Source organism: Euphorbia lathyris, chromosome 5 (genome assembly GCF_963576675.1).
Source record: "Euphorbia lathyris chromosome 5, ddEupLath1.1, whole genome shotgun sequence".
NCBI classification, from domain to species: domain Eukaryota; kingdom Viridiplantae; phylum Streptophyta; class Magnoliopsida; order Malpighiales; family Euphorbiaceae; genus Euphorbia; species Euphorbia lathyris.
The window spans coordinates 20,724,792-20,748,898 of record NC_088914.1 but is presented as its reverse complement, the minus strand read 5'-3'; the positions used below and the strand labels follow the sequence as shown (position 1 = coordinate 20,748,898).

At 37.0% G+C, this 24,107-nt stretch overlaps 1 long non-coding RNA gene across 11 annotated transcripts; it reads right to left on the bottom strand.

Annotated features, from left to right (window-relative positions):
- Positions 1–12,361: 12,361 nt before the first annotated feature.
- On the bottom strand, positions 12,362–17,381 carry LOC136228950 (uncharacterized). 11 transcript variants are annotated; one of them, XR_010688907.1, is made up of 10 exons: positions 17,064–17,381; positions 15,696–15,774; positions 15,322–15,427; positions 14,845–15,220; positions 14,288–14,398; positions 14,155–14,218; positions 13,922–14,072; positions 13,667–13,798; positions 12,948–13,144; positions 12,362–12,746 (listed from the first exon to the last, which is right to left on the bottom strand). It is a non-coding gene; the product is annotated as an uncharacterized lncRNA (long non-coding RNA). The 11 variants fall into 11 exon arrangements; XR_010688911.1 differs by having other exon boundaries at positions 13,922–14,037; positions 14,155–14,398; XR_010688910.1 differs by having other exon boundaries at positions 13,922–14,239.
- Positions 17,382–24,107: the final 6,726 nt, after the last annotated feature.

The following is a 24,107-nucleotide window of genomic DNA, read 5'->3' as shown; positions in this document are numbered from 1 at the left end:
TCATGCATGAACTCAATTGATCGGAAAGAACGCGCAATCTCCAATATATCTATACCTAACCAGTTTGACAAAACATGATCCCCTTTAAGTAAATTAATTGTCGAAACTGAATCAGATGCAACCAAAATCGATTTATATCTACAATCACAAACCACATGTAATGCAAATAGAATCGCTAATAATTCTATGTGCAATGCAGACATTGTAGATCCAATTCGTTCTCCACCAGATATTAAGACTGTTACGATCCCGAACCACCATTCCAAAACAACCATGACACATCCTAATAGAAAATGAGACATCGCAATTAAGTTTGAAAAAACAAGACCTCAGACTCTGCGGTCATTTTTCTATTTTTTACTGCGCAAGAAAAAGTTTACCTCATTTTTAGAAATCTGAGATGGATGTTTTGTCTTTTCTATGTTTTTTAAAACTTTTAGTAATATATTTCTATGTTTAGGAGGTTTCGGTGTAAATATTGGGTGTTGTACGGTGACGCTAGCGGAAATCTGGGGCTTATATTACTGTTTACACTTAGCTTGGGAAAAGGGCTTCAGGAGAGTAATAGTCAAGCTGGACTCTCAAACCGCTTGGTGTCAGGAGCTCCAGAGATTGGATTAGATTGTTAATTTTGTTCATGTTTACAGAGAAGGCAACCGTGCCGCTGACTGGATGGTGAACTTCGTAGGTTCTTGTCCGTTGGGTCATCAAGTGTTTGATGTACCTCCTACAGACCTCCAAGAAATCCTCTCCGCTGACACTAGGGGGACGTTACTCAGCCGGGTTGTCCGGATCTAATTTTCTGCTTTGAGTTTCTTTTTCTTTCTTTTTTCCTGCTTCAGGCCTTGTGTCTTCTTTGCTTACCAAAAAAAATGTATTAATATTACAATTAGATTTTTTAATTCGTAAAAATTATAATAAAAGTCACCTATATATATCAGAGAGAAATATAATAATTATTATTGGACACCACATGTGAATATCTCTTAGGTTGATTGTGTGTATAACAGAGAGCCATTTCACCATTTATTTTTAATTCTATCAATTAATGAGGTCGTTAACAAAAAAAATTCCAACTCACTCTCAATCATTTAGCTTAAGAAAACTTAGTACAATGTTATGAAACCAATTGAACTAAAAATTTAAATTAGTAATTATTATCTAATAATAGTTTTTATATTAACATTTGTGTATTAACTACCAATTTAAATGGATTTATTACATAGTAATATAGTATGAAATAATGGAAATAGATTTAAGGGAATAAGCCCAGGCCCATTATTTCATATATCCGGTTGGCTCATTCAAGTATGAAGGGCTTTTTTGAAAATAGCAAGAGGGAAAAGAAATCAGACTCCAAAACACACGCTAAAGTCACTTATTGCGGGAATGTAGCTTCCGAAGCAATCAAAAGATGACACGTGTAACCAAGCACAAACTAAAATGTCTATAAATAATGCCGAAATCAACAAGGCAGGTACACAATTCTATATAGTACAACACTATTACATTCCTACTAAATTAAGTATTCTTCATACTAATTTAGGCATCGGAGAGGATTCGCCGGTTATCGGCCCCCTGTCTGACTGTTTCTCTCTTTTAGGTTACCGAAAATGACAACGAAACAAATTAAAGGATATTCTGATATCACATAGTATTAAGCTTCTCAGACCAAATAATGAGTTGAAACCTGATAATCCTATTTTTAAAACCAAATACACTTGGATTTTGGTTGAGTGGATATGAAATAAAATTATAATTTTTTTTATTTATGTATAAATTTTGGCAGTTAAACTAATTTTTTTTTTACGAAATAACCAAACAATTACCGAATTAAATCTAAATGAAAGCTGAACTGAACCAGAGAGTAAAGATAATCGAATTAAATTAAGATTTTGTCACATCCGACCCTAGACGACCTCAATCGGCATCGGACGTGAAATAGAAAGATCACAATCAATACTTAGGAGTCTCCCAATTTATCTCAATCTCATAATATCATATTATATTACAATTGAAATACCAAAGTTCTAACCATAATTCTAACAATAAGCAGCCAACTTCCAAACCTCGCCTAATCGGTTGGTAACATTCTCTATATCCTGTACTTTCTCACCTAAAAACATTAAAACATTTAAAAACGTAAGACAAAAATCTCAGTAAGAAACTATCAGCTATAAAAACCAACTTTACTCAAAACTGAAGTTCAAATAACTTTATATATATAATGCATTTTATCAAAACAAATAAAAGTTTCATTAAACCAATTCATAATCAAATAAATATTGAAACCAAAAACATATATGTATATATGTAAATCAACCGAATTAAGCCTTAAATCAACAGAATCAAGTAAAATCTAAAATTCTTATACAATTGAAAGAGCATGCTTGGTCTCTCAGATCTGTTGTCATGGTGAAGAATTTTTATGAAGATTGAGAGTTTTGAGATCTATCTCTTCTCTTTTAGATCTTTCTCTCTCTTTTAGATCTATCTTCTCTTTTTCAGATCTGGCTTCTCTCTCTCAGATCTGTTGTCATGGTGAAGAATTTTTATGAAGATGGAGAATTTTGAGATCTATCTTCTCTCTCTCAGATCTATTTCTCTCTTTTAGATCTTTTTTCTCTCTTTTAGATCTATCCTCTCTCTCTCAGATCTATTTCTCTCTTTTATATCTTTTTCTCTCTTTTAGATCTTTTTCTCTCTTTTAGATCTATCTCCTCTCTCTCTCTCTCTCTCTCGGCTAGGGTTCATGGTAAAGCGTGTTAGGGATAGATCTAGGGAGAGGGGGGCTGTGGCCGGCGAGGGGGGGTCGGATCTGGAGGGGATTTGCGGCAAGGAAGGGGGCGGTGGCCTGGTGGTTTGGGGCGAGAAGGGTGAGGCAAGTTTTGTTGGCGGCGAGCGTGCACCTAGTGTAGATCGGGGCGGGGCGCTTGGCGGGGTGGAGGCAGGGGAATCCAGGGGCGTCGGTAGGGATCTCGTGGGCATGGATGGTGCGTCGGCAGGGTTCTCGCGGGCGCCACCCGTGCGGCTGGGGACGGATCTTTGCGATCCACAGGCGGCAGATTCGACAAGGTTGTCGCGGCTGGGTGCGGATCAATGGGAGATACGGGCGGCTGGGTTTTCTGATGCCGGGGGTAAGGCTCCCCCAATCTCGAGGGGAGAAGTGGGGCCGGGGGTGCCTGGCGTAGGGCTATGCGCCGATAGTGCCGGGCACTGCCCAGGCGCTGCCGGCTCCTCGGTCGGGCAGTGGGCTGGGGCTGTCGGCGCAGTGCCTTGCGCGGGATCCTCTCCTCCGGGCTGTGAGGGGCAGGCAGGGGCTACGACGGGGAGGCAGGCTGCCTCGGGTCTGGATTTTTCTAATAATTCGGGAAGGGTGGGTGTTGTAGGAGTAGCTCATGGGAAGACGGTCTCCCCCAGACCTAGGGTTCAGATGAGCGAGATTGGTAAAAACTCTTGGAAGGACACGGTCATGGGGGTGGCTGAGGAAGAGCCGGTTTTAGAGGAAGTTTTAATGGTGGGAGATTCTGATGATATGTTCTCGGATTCTGATGAGGAAGATAATGGCCAGGAGGATCCTCTCTGTCCGGTCATTAGACTTTCCGCTGCAGAGAAGCGTGAGCTTAGAGAGAAGTGGAAGGTGTCTTTGATTGTTACTGTCCTGGGTAAGCGAATTAGTTTTAACTATTTTGCCCAAAGAATACAAGCGCAGTGGGCAAGGAAAGGTAAAGTCAGTATTACTGACCTGGAAAATGACTACTATGTCATTAAATTTACTAGGGTTGAGGATTATAATTCGGTTATCAAGGGAGGCCCATATATCATTTCCAATCATGTTTTGGCCTTAAGGCCTTGGGTTCCTAATTTTAATCCTCACGACTGTTCGGTTAACAGGATCTTGACTTGGGTAAGATTCCCGGGCCTTCCCATTGAGTACTACAGTGAAAACTTTCTGAGTAAAATAGGAGGTTTGGTTGGTAAGGTCCACCATGTGGACAAGACTACAATTGGGGCCATTAGGGGTAAGTTTGCTAGGGTATGTATAGATGTTGATCTGGCTAAACCTTTACTTTCTAAGTTCTGTGTTCAGGATAAAGTGTTTTTTATTGAGTATGAAGGTTTACATAACATCTGTTATGATTGTGGCATGTATGGTCATTCTCAGGAGGGTTGCCCTAAAAGGGAGAGGGTTGTTATAGAGAGGGTTGAGAGTAGTGTGCGGATTACTGGAGGGAACCAGGGGTATGAAGGGAACTTTGGTCCCTAGATGGTGGCAAAGAGGCCCGCTAGACGTAGGAATCAACCTGCAGTGGTTCACAATCGTCCTCCTGATATCAACACAAATTCTAAGTCCCTTTCTCCTAAAGCTACTGTTATTCCAAATGTCAAGGAGAAGCCTGTCCTCAAAGCTAGAAAGGAGGCTGGGGTTTCTTCAGTAGCCTTGCCTGGGTCCAGATTTGGGGCCCTGATGATTGAGGAAGTTCAAGAGTCAGACCAAGATGAGAATCATATGGATGAGAGTATTCCAGGATTAGAGTCTGTAGATCCAGTCGAGAAGGTGGTTGAATCTGTGAACCCACTTTTTGTCTCTAAGGATGAAGCCCAGGGGGGGACCCTGACCCTTGCAGCTAGAAGGATGAAGAATTCAAATGAGGTTAGTATTCCTGTTCCTGGTATTGATCCTGGGATTGGGAAATCTATGGGAGTTAACAAAACTAATATGAAAAAGCTTAAAGGAAAACAAAAAAGTGGCCTTAACACTTTGGCGTTTCCAGATAAGAGGGGGCCTGGGGGTACCTCGGTAAGGCTCTCAGGAGCCCCTAGTAAATACCTAGCTTAGGGTAGGGGTGTGGTCAGTTGTCCTCCTTTCTATGGATTTGTTATTTTGGAATGTTAGGGGTGCGGCTAGCAAGGCTACCCGTATCCATATTAATGATCTTATTAAGCAGTTTAATCCATCTTGTTTTGCTCTTTTGGAAACTAAGATTAGTGGTGAGAAAGCAGATGAGGTGGTTAAGAAGTTTAAGAACTGGCACTGTGTTAGATCGGAGGCAACTGGCCGGGCTGGGGGGATTTGGCTTTTTTGGAGGCCAGATCGGATTCATTTTGATATTCTTAGCATGGATAAGCAGTTCATTCATTGTAAAGTGAGTATTTCCGGCAATACTTCCTTTTTTATTACCCTTGTGTATGCTGACCCTATCTTGTCTAATCGAAAACGGCTCTGGGAGGTTCTCTATTCTATGAGTGTCAGCATTTCGGAGCCCTGGTTTGTGGCGGGTGACTTCAATGATATCGCCTTTATGAGTGATCAGAGAGGGGGATCCAATCATTATGTTAATCGCTGTCTGCATCACAAGAATAGTATGGATTTATGTGGGCTTTCCGATCTGGGGGCTTCTGGTCATAAATTCACTTGGAAGCGTAATAATACTTTTGTTCGATTGGACAAAGTCTACGCTAATGTTTTAGCTCTAACTTCCTTCCCCGAGTGCTCTGTGTTGAACCTCCCGTTCCGTCATTCGGATCATTGTCCTATTTTGTTGAGACTTTTGAGAGGTAAGCATCCTAAGGGTAAGAGACCGTTCTGGTATCAGTTGGCTTGGGAGTCCCATCCTAAGTTTAAAGAGTTCGTTCATGAGAGTTGGAGACCTCATTCGTATGTACTGCAAGCTGCTGAAGGGTTCAGGAATAAGGTGCAGGGGTGGAATAGGAATGTGTTTGGGCATATTATCAGAAGGAAGAACAAGTTATTAAAGAGGATGGAGGGCATTCAACGCAGGTTGGAGGGGAGGTTTGATCATAGCCTTGAGGGCCTCCTCAGAACCCTTCAGAAGGAGCTGGAGGCTGTGCTTAGGCAGGAGGAGTTCCTTTGGTTCCAGAAGTCTCGGAAGTCCTGGATTAGAGATGGGGATCGTAATACCAAATACTTCCATCTCTCTACCCTGATCAGAAGGCAGAGAAATAGAATTGAGGCCATTAAGGATTCTAATGGTGATTGGGTTTATGAAGATGAGGTTATTCGGAACTTAGCCCTGGATTTCTACAGAGAGCTGTTCAAAGAGGAACCTGTTCTTTTGGAGAGGGCTCACTCTATTGCTACATTTCCTTTAATCAGTGAGGATTGTAGTCAGGAGGCCTTTCAACCTATTTCCCGAAAAGAGATTGACCAAGCTATCTTCAACATTGGGGCTTCTAAAGCTCCTGGGATTGATGGTCTTCCGGCGGGCTTTTACCATAAGCATTGGGATGTAGTGAAGGAAGGCATCTATAATTTTTTCTTGGGGGTGTTCAGTGGTTCGAAGGATATTGAGCTGGTTAATAGAACCCTCCTGGTTCTGATTCCTAAGATTGATAAGCCTTCTTCCTTTTTGCATATGAGACCTATCAGTCTTTGTAATGTTCTTTACAAAACTGTTACAAAGATTGTGGCTAATAGAATCCGTGGCATTCTTCCTGCGATCATTTGTCAGAATCAGGGTAGCTTTGTGCCTGGTAGACAAATGATGGATAATGTGGTGATCGCCCAAGAGATGGTCCACACGATGAAGATTAGGAAGGGGAGGAAAGGCATTGTGGCTCTGAAGCTGGATTTAGAGAAGGCCTATGATCGAATTAATTGGGATTTCTTGATGGAGAGCCTTGAGAGAGCTAGAATCCCGGACAGCTGGAGAAGTTTAATTAAGGTATGTATTTCTTCTCCTGTGTTTCAAGTTATGGTCAATGGGGATATGTCGGAGGAATTTTCCCCGGGCAGAGGAATCCGTCAGGGGGATCCTATGAGCCCTTTCCTTTTTGTTATTGCTATGGAGAGGCTCTCTCACCTGATTCAGGATGCGATTGATAATGGGAGTTTCCACCCTGTGGCGATCAACAGCTTCTGTCCCCAGGTGACTCACTTATTCTTTGCAGATGATGTCCTTATCTTTCTTGAGGGTAATGAGGAGCAGTTGAGAGTCATTATGGATATTCTGGATTGTTTTTGTTCGGCCTCTGGGCAGAAGCTTAATATCCAGAAATCTAGGATGATGTGCTCTAAGAATATGAATCAGAGAGTCTGTAAGAGATTAAGTGATCTCTCAGGTATTCCTCTTACTGATTCTCTTGGGAAGTATCTGGGCGTTCCCCTCCATAGTGAGCGTGTGTCTAAAGGCTCCTTCAAAGAGACTTTGGATAAAGCTAATTCGAAGTGTGCCACTTGGAAAGCCAAGACTCTGTCTCTCGCTGGCCGCCTCACGTTAATTCAATCTGTTAATTGTGCTGCTCCCAATCACATCATGCAGGCTTGTAAGCTTCCGGATCCTGTGCTTAATGATCTTGACAAGATTAACCGTAGGTTCCTGTGGGGGGAAGCTGCGGAGGGCAGGAAGATCCATCTTGTGCCTTGGAGTGAGGTTTGCCAGCCTAAAGATTCTGGGGGTCTGGGTATTAGGAAAGCAAAGGACAATAATAAAGTTTTATTAATGAAACTCCTTTGGCGTATGTGGCAAAACCCCTCCTCTTTTTGGGTTCGCCTCCTTTGTGGTAAGTATCGGAAAGACAAAATCTTCGGGGGCCCGAAAGAGAGAGTTGCTAATTGTTCCTTCCTCTGGAAAGGACTTAGTGCTGTGTTTGATGAGTTCTGCTTGGGAGTTGGCCTGGAGGTGGGGAATGGTAAGTCCATTAGTTTCTGGTTTGATAACTGGATTGGGGATAAACCGTTAATTGAGGTGTGTTCTTCCCCCCCGCCTAGTGATATACGCAACTGGAGGATTGCCGATATGGTTGACTCGGAAGGGGACTGGATCTGGTCAAAGTTTGATACTTTCTTTAGCCTTGAGACTCTCCTTAGAATGCGGGGAGTGAAGGTGAGTAATCAAGAGGAAGACTTGGATAGGCACTGTTGGGCGCTGACTAACAATGGAGTTTATTCTTGCAAATCGGCCTTTGAAGCTTTCTCTCTCTTTAGATCTGATCCTCCCTCGGATGTGTGGAAGTCGATTTGGACCCTTAAAGTTCCTTTCCGTATTAGGAGTTTCCTGTGGCTGGGCGTTAAGGACAGGCTTCTTACTAATTCGGATAGGCACAGAAGGCACTTGGCTGATTCTGGAGCTTGCAGTAGATGCAGAGGCCATGTTGAGACTTTGTGCCATGCTCTTAGAGATTGCTCTAATAGTAAAGAGGTTTGGAGGAAAATTCTCCCACACCATATTTTCTCTTCCTTCATGGCACATTCTGAGGTCGACTGGTTCTCTGATGGTGTTAGAGGAAAGTTGCTTCCATACATGGAGCATGGTGACATTTTCTTTGCTATTATCTGTCACCAAGTTTGGAAATGGAGAAACGAGGAGATTTTTGGAGATAAAACTGTTTTTATGACAAACTTAGCTGATTTCTTCTCGAAAAAACTTTTCTCTATTATCGATAGTTTCAAAGGAGAGTCCCTTGCCAAAGCCTCTCAGTGTTGTGATGTCCATCTCGTGGGATGGAGCAGGCCAAGAGAGGGGGTTGTGAAGCTGAATACTGATGGTTCCTGCCTCAGTAACGGTAAGATTACGGCTGGAGGTGTGCTTAGAGATGTAGGGGGCGTCTGGCTTTCTGGGTTCTCCCAGAATTTAGGGTTGGGTTCTTCCTTTTCTGCGGAGCTCTGGGCTATTCTTACTGGAATCAATCTTGCTAAAAGGCTGGGTGTTAAGAGGCTCTCTGTGGAGTCTGATAATTTGGAAGCAATCAAAATGATTTCTGAGAATCATTCTATGGGTCTTAACAGTCGCAACCTCATCAAAGCTATTATAAGGCTTTGCTCCTCCTTTGAGTTCGTAGAGTTCAGACACATTTTTAGAGAGCAGAATCGTGTTGCTGATCGCTTGGCGGCGGCGGGCCATGAAGGGACGTTAGGCGTTACTACCCTTCCTGTTTCCCCTAGTTTCATCTCTCATCTTCTCTTAGAAGATAGGATTGGGGTTAGCTTCCCTAGGCTAATTCCTGGGTAGTTTGTTGTTATTCGTTTTTCTTTTCCTTTTCTACCAAAAAAAAAAATAGCTTCATTTGAACCGTAATTTCACAATAAAAAGCAAAATCATGAAAAACCCTAGTTTTACAAAATTCTTGCATAACCCTAAAATATCACTTTCTGAAAATTCTTTGATTATATATATATCTATATACATAAAACTCAAAATATAGTTGATAGTTACTTACCTTGGTCTCTAATTGAAGAAAATACACTCGTTCAATTCTCCTCTAAATTCTGTCTAAGACGTTTCCCTCCAAACACTGTCGAAACTCAAAAACTCTTCGATTAGGACTTAAATCTATGCATAAAGATGCTATGTTTAAAAGTTCGAGTGATTTGAACGGTCGAATATCCGTAAATCAAAGAAACGGTGGAGAAACGGTTGAGAGAAAATTGATGAATTTTTAAAAAGGAATTGAAAAAGAAAAAAAAGAAAAGATTTAGATATAGTCGATGATGATGATCCGATATTCTCTGGAGTGCTTGCCAAAAATTTGGCATATATCACATTTGATCCTCCATCCTTCTATAATCTTTTAAAAATTATCCTAAACTTTTAATTTACACCTAAAACCATTGAATTAATTCCAAACTTTTTCCATAGCATCAAATTAACTTCACACAATTCTAGAAATTTAGACACGGACGTGACAGATTTCGATTCAATTATCTGTTTGGTAACCAACTACCGATTATTTTGCTCACTCCTACCAATTACCACTAGAGATTACCCATGTTGGGCTAAGCCATTGGCTCAATTTGAATTTATGAAAAAAGCTTAAATGTTTGTCTTCAAAGAGATATTTAGAAGGGTAAGACATCTCATATTGCTTACACAGATTGTGGTGATATTTATAAAGAAGATCTTTACACACTTGGTCGTGTCTCAAGGCGTATCCCACTTTTGTGAAAGGGTAAAGACCTACTTGATGCTTGGTCACCATACGCGTCGTCATCCGTCCGATCCGATCCGGGCCGGGTTGGGTGTGGTGTAAACTCTACATTTTTTTATTGAAAAATAATATTTATTATAATTATTTTATTAATTTATTAATTTCAGGATTAATTTTTTAATTAATTAAATATCTTATCTCTTAAACGTCTCTTTTGATTTGGTCTTTCTGAACCGGTCGTTCCAGTTCCCCCAGTTCTCTCCGTCTTCTTCTCCACCAAATCAGAACTTCTCTCCTCATTCTCCACCAAATCAGAACACAACAGCTCTATTTTACTCTATAAATATTTGTTGTGATTTTCATTTTAGAAAGATTGAAAAACAATACTTTCTAAAAATTCCGAACTAAGCATTTAGAGTGTAGACAGAACCGAGTTTGTACTGTGCAATACGAACTCGTATCACGATTGAGCTGTTTTATTTTGGAGAGTATCGGAATTTGATTTGTTTTGCACTTTTTAGCAGTTCCGCGAACGTTTTAAAAAAATCGATATAGTCCCGATACATCCCATTATTGTGTTCCGTTAATTTTGATGCTTTCACTGTTCTAACAACCCATAATAAAATTGGTTAATGATACAGTGAAAAATAATTAATTTAAAAAAGTAACTTAAACTACAAGATTTTATTTTGCACTGATGCATAGTTTTTTTTCTCTACAAACAAGAACAATCTACGTGGCTGATGTAAGGTTGAAAATTTCTATGTATATTTTAATTTATTATATAGTACTATGAAAATTCAAATTCACGTTACACCTATGTGTTACTCTATCAAGGTTTAATATGTCTAGGGGTGGACACGGTTCGGTTAACCGATCCATCAGGATAATTTTTGAACCGAACTGAAACTATCGGTTTTTAAATTACATAAACCGAAACTGGTCCATTAATATCAGTTAACCATATTAACGGTTAACCAATATTTTCGGTTAGGTTTTCCGGTTAACAGTTTTTAACCATTTTTATCTAATTAGCTAAAAACAACGGTTAACCTATGAACATGGTTAACCAAAATCGATCCATTAATTTTTTTTTTATCAAAGCAAATTTACAAAATGAATATCATAAATACTTATTATAGCTTATAAGTAATTCAAGATCTTCCAAATTAATTAATCTCTTAAACACTACTTATGTATTATATTGCAAGTGCTTCAATGCTTTCTTAAAATAAGTGGTTAAACAAAAGATGGAACAATGGTCAAACAAATGGTGGAACAACTAAAGATACATAATTGAAAAATATGATCTCAAACACCAAAATCCAGGATCCAAAATTAAAGATACATCAATAATATGCATCTAAACTCTCAGTTATCAACAAAAAGAGTATTAGTTGACAGATAGTTTCAACAATGGTCTCTGTCGCCGCTGTTGCTACACATTTCCGTGAATTTCTATGAGTTTGAGCTGCTTTCAAATTGACAAAATCCTTGAAATCTAAATCTAAATAAGGAAAAATTGAAGCAAAAGTAGTGAGAAAATAAGAGAGTTCAGATAAAGTATAACAACAACCCACAAAATTGAAGATCCAAAAATCTAAAACAGCTAGCAAAAGAAATCAATTCAAAATATTGAGATATAAGGTAAGTAAAATCTCATGAGATGCAGAGATGAAACCGGCTATGCCTATGTATGCGTTAATCACCAATAACTGGCACCATGCGAATTCTCTCCTCCATGTTTACAGCTTTATCAGATCTTCTTAAACTTAGAAACTATGAAATTAAGAGAGAGATTTCTGTTTGTCTGAGAAGAAATTTATCAACATCGGAGTATGTTTTTCCGATCCCTGAAACCCAACCATCGATGCTGGCTGTTGTCTGCTTGGCGGCGGAAGAGAAAATGAATGGGGAATATGGATGGTTGAAAGAAAGCAGAGAAAGCAAAATGGGGGTGGGCGGCTGTTTACGAAAAATAAAAGCAGGAAGAGACAACTTTAGGGTTTCCAACTATTTATTTTTCAAAAAAAACAATATTTTATATATACACTATAGAAAAAATGAGTTTTAAAAAGAGTGAAAAGCCTTATTAAAAGTCAAATTTTCCTTATTATAAGCTTTTAATAAGGGAAATTCCCCCTTATCGACCCCTTAATAAATGCTTCCTTACTAAATATTTTTAATAAGGGAAATATTTTTTTTATAAGAGTATTTATAATAACTAAAAATCCTCTTATTAATTATTATTTATAATAATGAAAATTTCTGTTATTAAAATTATTTATAATAAATAGAAATCCCATTATTAAAAACTATTTATAATAATTAAAAATTCTCTTATTAAATCATAATATTTACTCTAATTAATAATATTTATTATTTGGACTAAAATTTCCAATAATAAAATAAATAAAAATTTGGATTGAATGGAGCTATGATATCATCAAATAATAATTGGTATCCATGTCACTCCAAAACAAATAAAAAGGTAAATAAAAGCAAATCAACAATATGACAAATAACATAAGTATGTAGTGATATTGACCACAATCTTCTACCAAATTATATTAACTAATCTGAAAGCTAATGCTAGTCGTGGCAACTATATGGTATGCATGCGAACGGACTTGGTCCGTCTATAAGTTCATCTGCTGGAAGTTCAGTTCTCTAAAGAGAATTTTGAGATGATTTATAAAACAAAATTCATCTCGTTGTTCTAAAAGTAATGGGGAGCTATATTGTAACTTTAAAGAAAGAAGAAACAGGGAGCTATATTACAGTAAAGGCCCTGCATAAGGTTTCAAACCAGAAGATGGAACAGAGTGATTAAGAGAGAGATCCAGCCAGTCACGGAGCTGCAGTTAAGATTCAGGAAGCTGACAAATTATCATATTGAACTTCATATTAACAGATCAACATTAGTAGATACCAACTTATGAAAATGAAACACCATATTAAACAAGTCCATGACTAAAATTAATTTGACTAAAGTGAGAGGAAGTAATCAATAAATTTGGACAAAGAGCTCAAACACGTGAAAGGGTTTCAAGAAGTACCTGCTTCTCTAGCTTCAAGTGATGGCCATCGGAGATGATATGGTGGTCTGCGTTGAGTGGTAGTTGCAGAGGTGAATAAGGTTGAGAGCAACTTGCGCAGGTGACAAAATTTACCTTCCCTTCTCAAGCATCGAATGCCTTTGTCATTTGAGTAGCACAGATGAGATGTGTCATCTCTGCATCTGGGGCTTTTGATCCTGAACCAGAGTATATAGGTCAAGAGTGAGATTGCATCCTCCATACACATATACACACAAAAGGCTGAATACATCAAAGGTCCCTTATACTCGGAACAAAACTCTGATTGACCCCTGAACTTTGGACATATCTCATTAACTCCCAACAACAAGAACGACAACATCATCTGCAATGAATCCATTTTATGTCCTTAACTGAAACTTCACATGAGTTCTAAACTAGTGATCCAGGAATAACAAAGAAGTTGCGAGTGTCAAGCACGTTGTATAACATCTGATTCAGGAAGGGATATATATATATATATATATATATATATATATATAAACAGGACAACATAAGAACATTCATTAAAAAAAGGCAAAGATTTAAGGTGTAGTATCATAAAAGCAGGGCACAGTTACTGGCAGGGTGAAATATGGGAATACAACATGTGTTCTCTTAAGTGCTTCTCGCTAATTAGACATGAGAAATTGCTAGCCATTTCCTCATAAAGGGAAAGATGATTTGAAAGGGTGTCTTACTGGATTATCCATATAAGGGGCACCGAACAAAAAGGCTCCTGCATAAGGCTGCATAAATATAATACTCATGAATCATATAGCTTCACAAACGAAAGCAGCAAACACACAGATCTTCATATTCCACACATTAACCTGGGCCAGAAAAGCTAGTTTAGCTCGCAGAAAATCAAGTTGTTCGATAGTTAACTCATAGAAAAGCTGCCAGCCAATCATTAAATCGGACAGATAAAAAAATAAATATGATACAAGATTTACCTGTTCGACGAATTACTTTGTTGGTGGATGGTTTTCTGTTACGAAACTTCAGATTGTGTCTCTATTCACTATTAATATATGCATTTCACCTGGATGAGCTTGCTCCTCTTCCAGTACTACGACCAGATTGTCATTTGGCTTTAAATAACATCTTGTATAAAAATCATGTTCACATTTTTCATTCACACAGAACCTTAAAGTACAATTTTAAAATGAATATTTGGTTTACTCACTCAGATTGAGTAGACTCGCCAAGAGGGGAGAGGTAAGACATCCAGCAACGGCCAATGTTATTACCTACATGCCTTCAAACCTTATCTACAGGTGATCCAGCATTGAAATATTATGGATTATGTGAAATGTTACCTCTTGATCAGGACCCCGTTCCTGGATTGCCAAAAATTATAGCCTTCTTGGCTAGTTTTCTTACTTTGTGCAAGTCCCTGAGGTGGCAGTATTTAGGTTCCCTTACTAAGCCTGCAAAAAATAATAACAATGTTTAATTAAAAACCTCATCTTAGTTTTGTTTAATCTCTGGTTAATTATGCTTACCAAATTCATCTAGTGGTGCTTCATCATAGTATTACAAAGGAAGTAGCAGTTCTTTTAAGATATAATTAGGTAACAATATAAGAAATTATCAATAAGACCCCTTAAACAAAGATCAATATCTTCTAAGGTTTTGATCTGCTTAGATTCACATACACTCAATGATGGAAATCTAGAGCTCCACACAAAGGAAGCAGACAACCATAGTTTAAAACCTCAAAATGGAGTTTTGCATATCTCAATAATGCAAAACAGAACTGGCAGTTATGGAAACAAGAACTATCATAAGATTAGTAAGCATCATGAGATTATACTAATTTTAGTTTTTTTTGGAGTCTAAGTAAATATAATAACTAGGTTCAACAAAGTCAAACCTCTTAATATCTAATTTTCACATGGTAGAAACTCGTATTATAATGGAACTCATTCTTTCTTGAGAAATCCTCCCATTTCCATCCTCCAAGACTGATCAACTAGGGTCTGTAACTCCCTGTCAGGCACTAGATAATCCATAAGGTAACAGAGTACCATAACCTTTACAAAATTGCAAAAGCAGTAGATTGACAGAAACAGAGGGAAAAATATTACCAGTAAAGTTCTTAAATAAAAATACTTGTTACTTACTTGAGGTCAGGACTAATAACAATTATGGTTAATTCTTTCTTCAAAGGGCGACATATTCTCGAGCTTTCCAATGGGGTCTTGCACAAAGCATTGATAATTAATCATAACAGACATAATGGCAAAAAACTGAAAAAAAATAAATCTACATTAGTAAGTTAAGCAACATAACATGGCAAGAAGGAGCGCAAGTACAATAACAGTTCTTTCAAGATTTTCTAGTATTTCACCTGAACTCTTTAGGAACCCTGGTTTAGGATCCAATAACATTTTCCTGTCAACTTCTTTTTATGATATATTTACAAGAAATGGAACCAACATGATCAAATGGATGATCTGGAAAATGAGTAGCACCAATTATTAGGCCAAAGTTATGGAAAATATAAACTCGAAAAGTCACATAACATAATTTTGAAAGACAACTAGTTAATCTTGAAATAAACATGTCGATTTTTGAAAGATAATATACTAATTTTCTAATGCAATAAGCTAGTTCTCAGATATGACCAAAAGGTAATCTGGAAGGTCAAATACTCGTATTTCATACAGAAAACAACATCATTAATGAGGAAGTAAACTCATGCAAAAAATAAGAACATCAAACCTTTTGTTTCACTGGACAATTGACAAAATGATCTAACAAGTTTCATAACAAACAATCCTTGCATCTTCTCATTACCAGTCTAGCAAAGTGGGAAAATTCTCATCATCAGTAATTAGTATCTTTGCATAGTAACATGCAGAACATAGGGAAACAAAGTTACTTCCCAAAATGGAAGAATTGAAACAAAACATGAAGTCACTAATCGAAAATATTAAAAACACAACAACAATTATTATTTCATTCTTTCTATTGTTGCTTATATCTAGTGAATTCCCTACAATTTCTATTTTACAGAGTTCTTTTCATGATTATGAACATTGAAACCAATTCATGCAACCAAGTTCCACAATGTGTAAACAAAAAATGGGGAATTGAAAAGCCTTCACATTCACATTCAAATCCTATTCATAACTAAGGAAAGAATCTCCATATTCTTACAACTGTTTCGTGTACTATACAACTTTTAGTAATTAAAGCTTATGAGTTAGCGAATACAATACTTGCAGGGATGCACACTAATATTATAATTCCTTTGCTAGGTATGCAGGTCACCAACCAAGATGCAATATTTCACCAACCATGCTAATACCCACAAATCCATGCTCAACTATACCGTTACTCCGAGGATTAGCTCAGACTCTGACCAAAGCTCAGCAATTATTTGAAGCAGCATTTTACCATAGAGAAGAATTCCATATGCACAATATAGTAAGGAGGAATAATGTCTATCAAATACTGCCTATGCGCTCAAACAGTTAATCCCTACTCACTAGTGATTTAGAAAGATGAACTACTAAACATCTCGTAGCTTGTTAGAAAGAAGGACAACCGAAATTCAGATCTAATTAGTCCAGTGCCTACTAGGATTTTATAATTGCACACATTTAAAGAACAATCACCAGACCTTCACACAAACAACACTGCAAATTTGAACAGAACAAATTCCATAACTAACAAAATTGCTCTGACTCAAGCTACATATCAAAACAATTAATAGAGACACACCATAAATCAACCTAACCTGTTTGTCAAACATCTTTATTTCGATGCTTTCAGTAGGAAATAAATAAACCAAACACATTGTAGTTGACAGTTTAAACGAAACAGAAACATACCCAAGCCATAAAATTAAAATAGAGGAATCATCTAGAAAAGAAGGACATTATAGCCTTTTGTTGGTCATCACTAAACTGAACCACAACTGTTCAACAAACCAGCAAACCGAACTAAAGCATATCAAGACAACCCTCTTGAGAACTCTAATTGATTTGTCAAACCCATCTTAAATAAAGCCCAATGTCAGCTTTTGACTAATTAGGAAAATTGGTGAATAAATCTAAAATTAAGACAAAATAAATTAGAACGTACCTTTCTTTGGGTATCTTTGAATTAGAGTTCCTCCTTAGCAAGCGGTAAACCTCTGGAGAATATGATAGAGCAGAATTTCAGACGATCGAGCAACTCGCTGTGATTGATGAAAAGCTAGGGATCGAGGTTTAGGAAAATCGCTTCCCCAAATAAATTGAAAGGGTTTTTAGAAAGATAATAAAGTGATCCTACAATCAATAAAAAAGATAGGGATTGAGGTTAAGGAACGGTGCATCTTAGTCTGGGGAGTGGCAAAAATTTTGGTTTGAAAATTTTAGGTTTCTGAAGAAGAAAAGACAAGACGAGGTTTTAGGGGGAAACGGAAATTGGGGGGAGGGAAATATGGGCGGTAAAACCAAAATAATAATAATAATAAGAGATTTACTTCTTATAATTATAACTAATAAGTATTTGTATTTTTCATTACTAATTAGTAAGGGGTTTTCTATTTTGCTATCAGAATAAAAATAAAAATATTTTAATTATTAATGAATGAATAAGAGGAATATTTAATAAAATTTAATAAAAAAATGTTTTGCTTATTAATAATATAATTACAGAATTTACTCTTATAAGATAGATTGAGAATATACTTTTAATAAGGGTATTTCATACCCTTAATAATGTTTGCTTACTAATACCCCTTTTTCTTGTAGTGATAATAATATAAATGGTTCGGTTAACCGTAAATCATCGGTTTTTGAATATCTAAAACCGAAAAATGCAATTTACATAAACCTAAACCGTAACCACCGGTTCGGTTAACCGATTTTTTCGGTTTGGTTTTTCGGTTTTCAGTTCGGGTAACGATTTGATCGGTTTTTTTGTCCACCCCTAAATATGTCATAAAAAAAAATTCATTGACCCATGTGTTTCGATATCCTTTTCGAGTGGTTTAAATATTAAAAAAGTAAATTCAATAGATAATAACTCTTATCATTATGTTATATATAAAAAAACTATTTTCATTATTATAATATATTCAATTAGTTTTTAATAATAATATATTATTATTATTATTATTTGAACAGAAGGAAGGGCCTAAGCCCCGAAACCAAAACACAAAAGGAACTCAATCCAAAATCCGAGCTCTCCTGAAGATACCAGTACTAGAGTTGTCCGTATTAATGATGTCCATTAGGCCTGCAGGGAGATTATCACACCCGTGATGCCCTAAACTCATAGCTCCTGCGAAATTTGCCAAAAAATCCGCTGCTCTATTCCCTTCGCGAAGGGTATGAGCAACTTTGACTTCCCAATCCGAACTAATCTGTTTCCGACATTCTTCAATCAGCCAATCATACCGATGTGATCGATAACCTTTTTTTCTTCAGCAGCTCCACAATTGACTGAGCATCCATCTCAAACATGACTCTCAAATATAACTCTTTTTAATAGCCGGAGGAAAGAGAAAAAGTCAGTAATTTTATAAAAACTTTTGCTTACATGCAATCTTTAAAAAAAAAATCTCTCCCTCTAAAATAAAAAGAGTGTTGCTATTTACCGTTCCAAAATTATTTATCACCGTCCCCTTTTAGACAATTTTATCCTTTTCATAAAAAAATTCAAAACTGAAAAATTTGAATTAAAAAAAAAGCGAAATTTTGCCTAGGTGGATGCCGGATCCGCCCAACCAATGGACTGGGTGGATCTAACACCCACCCATTGGTTGGGTGGGTGCTAGATTCGCCTAGCCCATTGTTCCATTTTTAGCGATGAAAAACGATAAATTGTTCCATTTTTTGTGACAAAAATGCAAAAATTTTCATTTTTTGTGACGGAAAATACAAAATCGTCACAAAAAAATATACATTATTTTCATGATTTTTTTGACTAAAAAACGTAAATATTACAACTTGTAATCATCCATTTCCGGGGTTTAGATTTTCACACATTAATTATTTTCATAATTTCAATTATTATTGTTTAGGTTTGTAATTGTAGAGAGAAAACTTTTAGTTTTTAATCAAAATTATGAGAAGAGCAAAAATATTGGAAACAGTAACTAATAAAAAGGAGTCAGAGTAATTTTAGGTGTAACATTACTAGAGAAAGAAAGTAGCTAAAACTAAATTTCGTGCTTTCCTTCTCTCTCAAATTTAATACTACTTCATATTTAATGCTTTTTACTTTCTTCAATCAATCATGTTATTTAATACTCCTTATTTTCTTCAACTATGCAGCATCAATTCATTTAATTACATTCAAATTATATTTATAAAAAAATTTAACTTTTCATTTCAACAAGAAATGAAAGACTCTTGTATGAGGAAGAAGAACACTAATTAAACAATTGCTTAAGAATATTAACTAGAAAGAAGTTGAGCTTTGCAAGTTTGATGAATACCCCTCCATGACTTGAATAAATAAAAGTCACTTTTGAAAGCAACTTGTAACAAACAACAACACACCTCAAATCAAATCAAATCAAAGAATTACATAAAAGCAATAGATATATAGCAATGAATGTCTTTTACTCAAATGTCGTTTTGCATTAAATAACTTTTGGGTAATTAATTTATTAGTCCCTATATTTTGATAAAACACACTGTTTAGTCTTTGTATTTTCAAAAACATATGGTAAGGTCCCTAACCTTTTTCTCGGTGATTTGTTAGTTTTTTTACCGTTTATGAATTCGAAAATGACTAAATTACCCTTTACTATTTCTCAGTCAAAAGCAATTCACACCTCTATGTCTTTCTCTCACAACTCGCGCTCACAAAAAAATAGAGAAATGATTGAATCCCTAACCTATAATCGAATCACTCATGCTCACTCTTCCTATTTGAATTGAAGGTAGAAATTGATTCAAATCTCTCTCGCTTACCACACCTAATGCTTACGAATTTGAACAATTAAGAAGAAAATCGAGAAGAAGAACACTCAAATTTGATTTCAGATGCAGTAGAGTCTCAAGGAAAGGAAAATAAAGGAAAAGAAGAACGCAGAGATGAGAAACAATGAATTTAATGGTCTTATATATTTGATTTTGTGGTAAATGGTAGTTAAGATATTACATTTTTATTTTAAATAGATTTTGACTCAAATCTAAATTGACTAACGGAATCTTCATGAGAGTCTAACGACAGGGACTAAACAGTTCACCGAGAAAAACATTAGGGACTAAACAGTTCATCGAGAAAAAGGTTAAGGACCTTAACGTATGTTTTTAAAAATACAGAGACTAAACAGTATGTTTTGTCAAAATATAGGGACTAATAAATTAATTACCCGTAACTTTTATCAATGCTGTTGGATAGACTTTATTTAAAAAAATAAACGATTTATTATTATTTCCTATGTTGTTACTATTCCCTCCTCCATTCCATAATACATGTTTTGTTCCATAATACATGACATTTTAATTCAATCCATGCAATTAATTGATTTTCACCAAATATACCTCCGTTTAAATTGCTTTTTATTTTGCAAATAGAGAAAAATTAATTAGTACAATTAATATAAAGATAATAAAGTCTTTTAATTGAAATTAATTATTTTTTTAATTTTTATGCCTTAATCTTAAAAAACTATAGTGGAATAGAGGTGTTTAAGTGTGTATATCAATTTATTAGCTTTGTGTACTTCTAGAAAACGACTATGTGATACACATTAAACCCAAAGCACTTAATTCAAGTAAGAAGGAGAATAATCCAACCGCTAACTCAATACCAATCTTCAACCCATTATTGCTTCCATGACTAGCTATCTACTCAAAGCCGAGTCTCTCAACAACACAAACCACTGCATTATTCCACTTCAAATTGGTACACTAGGTGTGAACATGAAAAATTAACACTCTGAATTTGACATCAGTTCGAGATTTTAGTTCAATCGGTTCCATGACATGGTATCAGAGCCTCTAGGATCAAACGGTCGAAGGTTCGAGTCTCGGCAACCTCATTAATTTGTGGAATTAAAACACATGGCGGGATGAGCCTGTGTTGTGCACGCTGCAAGCCCAATGGGCATTTGCGTGTGGGGGTGTATCGGAGATTAATATAAGATCTATGATTGGGCCTTAACTACAAATTCGAGCTTTTAGTTCAATCAGTTCCATGACATGACTATCAAGGAAATGAATGAACCTTTATGGATGCCAATAACAATCTGTTGGTACCTCTTTGAAGTTACACCATAGTTGGATCAACGAATAAGTAAGTTCATGGATGACTCCACATGCTGTGTGGATGAATCAGAAAACTTCAGGAGCTTCATCTTCAGGTCACATGTCGTGCGGGTGTCTTGCTAATACTCCTTGTTGCTTCACTTAGGACCACACGTTGTGTGGTTGTTTGACATGCCATGTAAGCCATGTTTTTCTCACGGTTTGTCATCTCTTTTCTTAGGCGTGTTGCCTCCATTGGCTCGATTTCTTTCACTACTCGTCTTCACACATTTAGTCGACTGGATGCCCTCATCATACACTCCATCTTGAAAGGAACTTGACCTCGAGTTACATGTTGAGTATAGAAGAAACTCGTAGATTTTGAGCGGACTCAAACCTTTCAAATCAAACAAAAGTGTTATTCGAAATGAATTCATGAAGCTCATTCCACAAGCTTTCAAATTCACCTTCTTCACACGAGCTTCATCCCATTTTTCAACTTGTGATTGGCGCTAGTTCTTGATAGGGGTATTTTACCCCTATCTTTTAGCGTGATTTACGGGTTAATTTTGGATGAAATAAATAAGTTTAATTACAAAAATAGAGTGTTTTAATAAAATAACAAAATAAAAATAAATTTCGTACTTTCGGTTAATTTTTCTTATGTTTGATTAATATTAGAAAATAAAACGTCAAACTAACTCGGCTCTCGAGAATTGTATTTCAGGTACGAGCAAGGAGTGAAAATCTAACGGTAACTTCCTTCAGTCTCATCTTTAATGATGGCATATGCGATCTTGAAATTGTTATTGCAAGGCGTCATCCCAACAATTTCAACAAATGGCATTTTGTACTTGTTGGTTTTGTACGTGGAATCAATGCCGATGTACCAGTGATAAGTCCTGAATAAATCTACTGATTCTGGATGTGCCATAAACACATGTGTAATGACGCTGGAATCACCCTCAGTTTGCGTATAAAGAGCATACTTGTTCTCGAGAGCGATATGATAGAACTGACTAGCCAAGTCTCTACCTTCAAACCCATCATTCCTCATCTTATCTCTATAGTTGTAGACGTGTTTAATTGTTGGGTGGTCTTCAGGATGCTTTTCTTTAACGGCTGCTAAAATAGCACAAGGCTTTGCTTGAGCCGAACTCATATCACGAACGATTAATTTAGATGCGATACTGAGTCCGCTCATCTGCCGACTTCTCTCTGGATACACACGTAACGAATGATTGTGCTGACCAGTTAATCCATCCTTAGCCTTTATCCCCCAACCAGTAAGGTCTGACCATTGATAGGCTTTAATCTCAAATTTACACCTGCACGCTTTAGTTTTCGTTTTTCGTATTAACCCTGCGTCATCTGTTTTCCCTCTGTAGCGTTCACCTCGTGAACATCTCAATTGCTTTTGCTTTCCACCATTTTTATGCGAAGATATTGTAATCTCAAGCCCAATTTGAATAGCTACCTGTTTTGCCCAAGTAACAGCATCTTCACACGAAGCGAAAACGGTGTCCGTTATAAAACGAGAACTGTAATCAATGCCGTCCAGTTGCCAATCTTCTAACGGTTCCTGAATATATAAATAATGCATAATATGTATTAAAAATACGCAAAAAAATGTTAAAAAATGACATTCGGTTGCATAATAGGTATTAACAATACATGTAAAAATTTAAAAATATAAATTTAGGGCTTAGTTGGGTTAAAAATTACAATTCCGAGCTTGTTCGTGCCTCGTATAGGCTAAACGGACAGGCTGCCCGATTAAAATGCCAAAAATTGGTCAAATTATGCCTAAATGGGCAACCTGCCCGTTCCACCGTACGTGGGAACGGGCAGGTCACGCCGCTCGCCCCGACGACGGAACGAGCGGCATGCGCTGCTCGTTCCGCAGGCCGAACGGGCAGCGCACTCTGCTCGTTCGGCTGGTGGAACGAGCGGCGCATGCCACTTGTTCCGTAGGCCGAACGAGCGGCGCATGCCGCTCGTCCGCACGGCCGAACGGGCAGTTCGTCCGTTCGACCGTGCGGACGAACAGCATCGGACGCCCGTTTAGGCCAATCCAATTAAAAAAAAAATTTAAAAATTAAAAAACGAAATTTTAATTTAAATTTATATCGTATGATTACCTCGTGTACGAAATCATGGTCTTCGGGAATGCTCGGGTCCATTTTCGTCCAATTAGAGTTTTTAGGCTTGGGAGAGAAAGAGAGGAAAAAAAAGTTTTGGTTTTTGAGTTTAAATTATGAGGAGAGCATAATTGTCGAAATAGTGCGGTGGTTGGAAAACATATTGCGGTATATAGCAATACCGTTAGTTGAACTATGAATGACTGTAAAATTATTGTAAAAGCTCATAATTATTGTGTTGAATTCCTTAGTCTACGGATCATGTAGCTCACATATATAAATCATTTACCTTTTAAATTTTACTAGGACAAGAAAGCCATTGGATTTAGCAAAGACTCGCGGCCAATGCTAATAAAGTTTGGTCAAATTGTATAGGCCTAATACACAAATAACCCTCTGAACTTGTCCAAATCTTGCAACTGCCCCCTCAACTTTCAATTGTAACAACTTACCCTTTAAACTTGTCCAATTGTAAAACATAACCCCAAATTGGAAATTTTTTTACCCCGTATTTGAAGCAACCGTAAAAAAGTTTTCTCGGATTCGTATTACGCCAAAAATCTGATTATCATACTCCACGAGCGTTGCAGATTTTGTATTTCACGTGTTTCTTCAATTGCAGTCCATGTCAGCAATTTGGGGTTGTGTTTTACAATTAGACAAGTTTAAGGGGTAAGTTGTTACAATTGGACAAGTTTAAAGGGTAAGTTGTTACAATTGAAAGTTGGAGGTGACAGTTGCAAGATTTGAACAAGTTCAGGGATTATTTGTGTATTAGGCCAATTGTATATTCT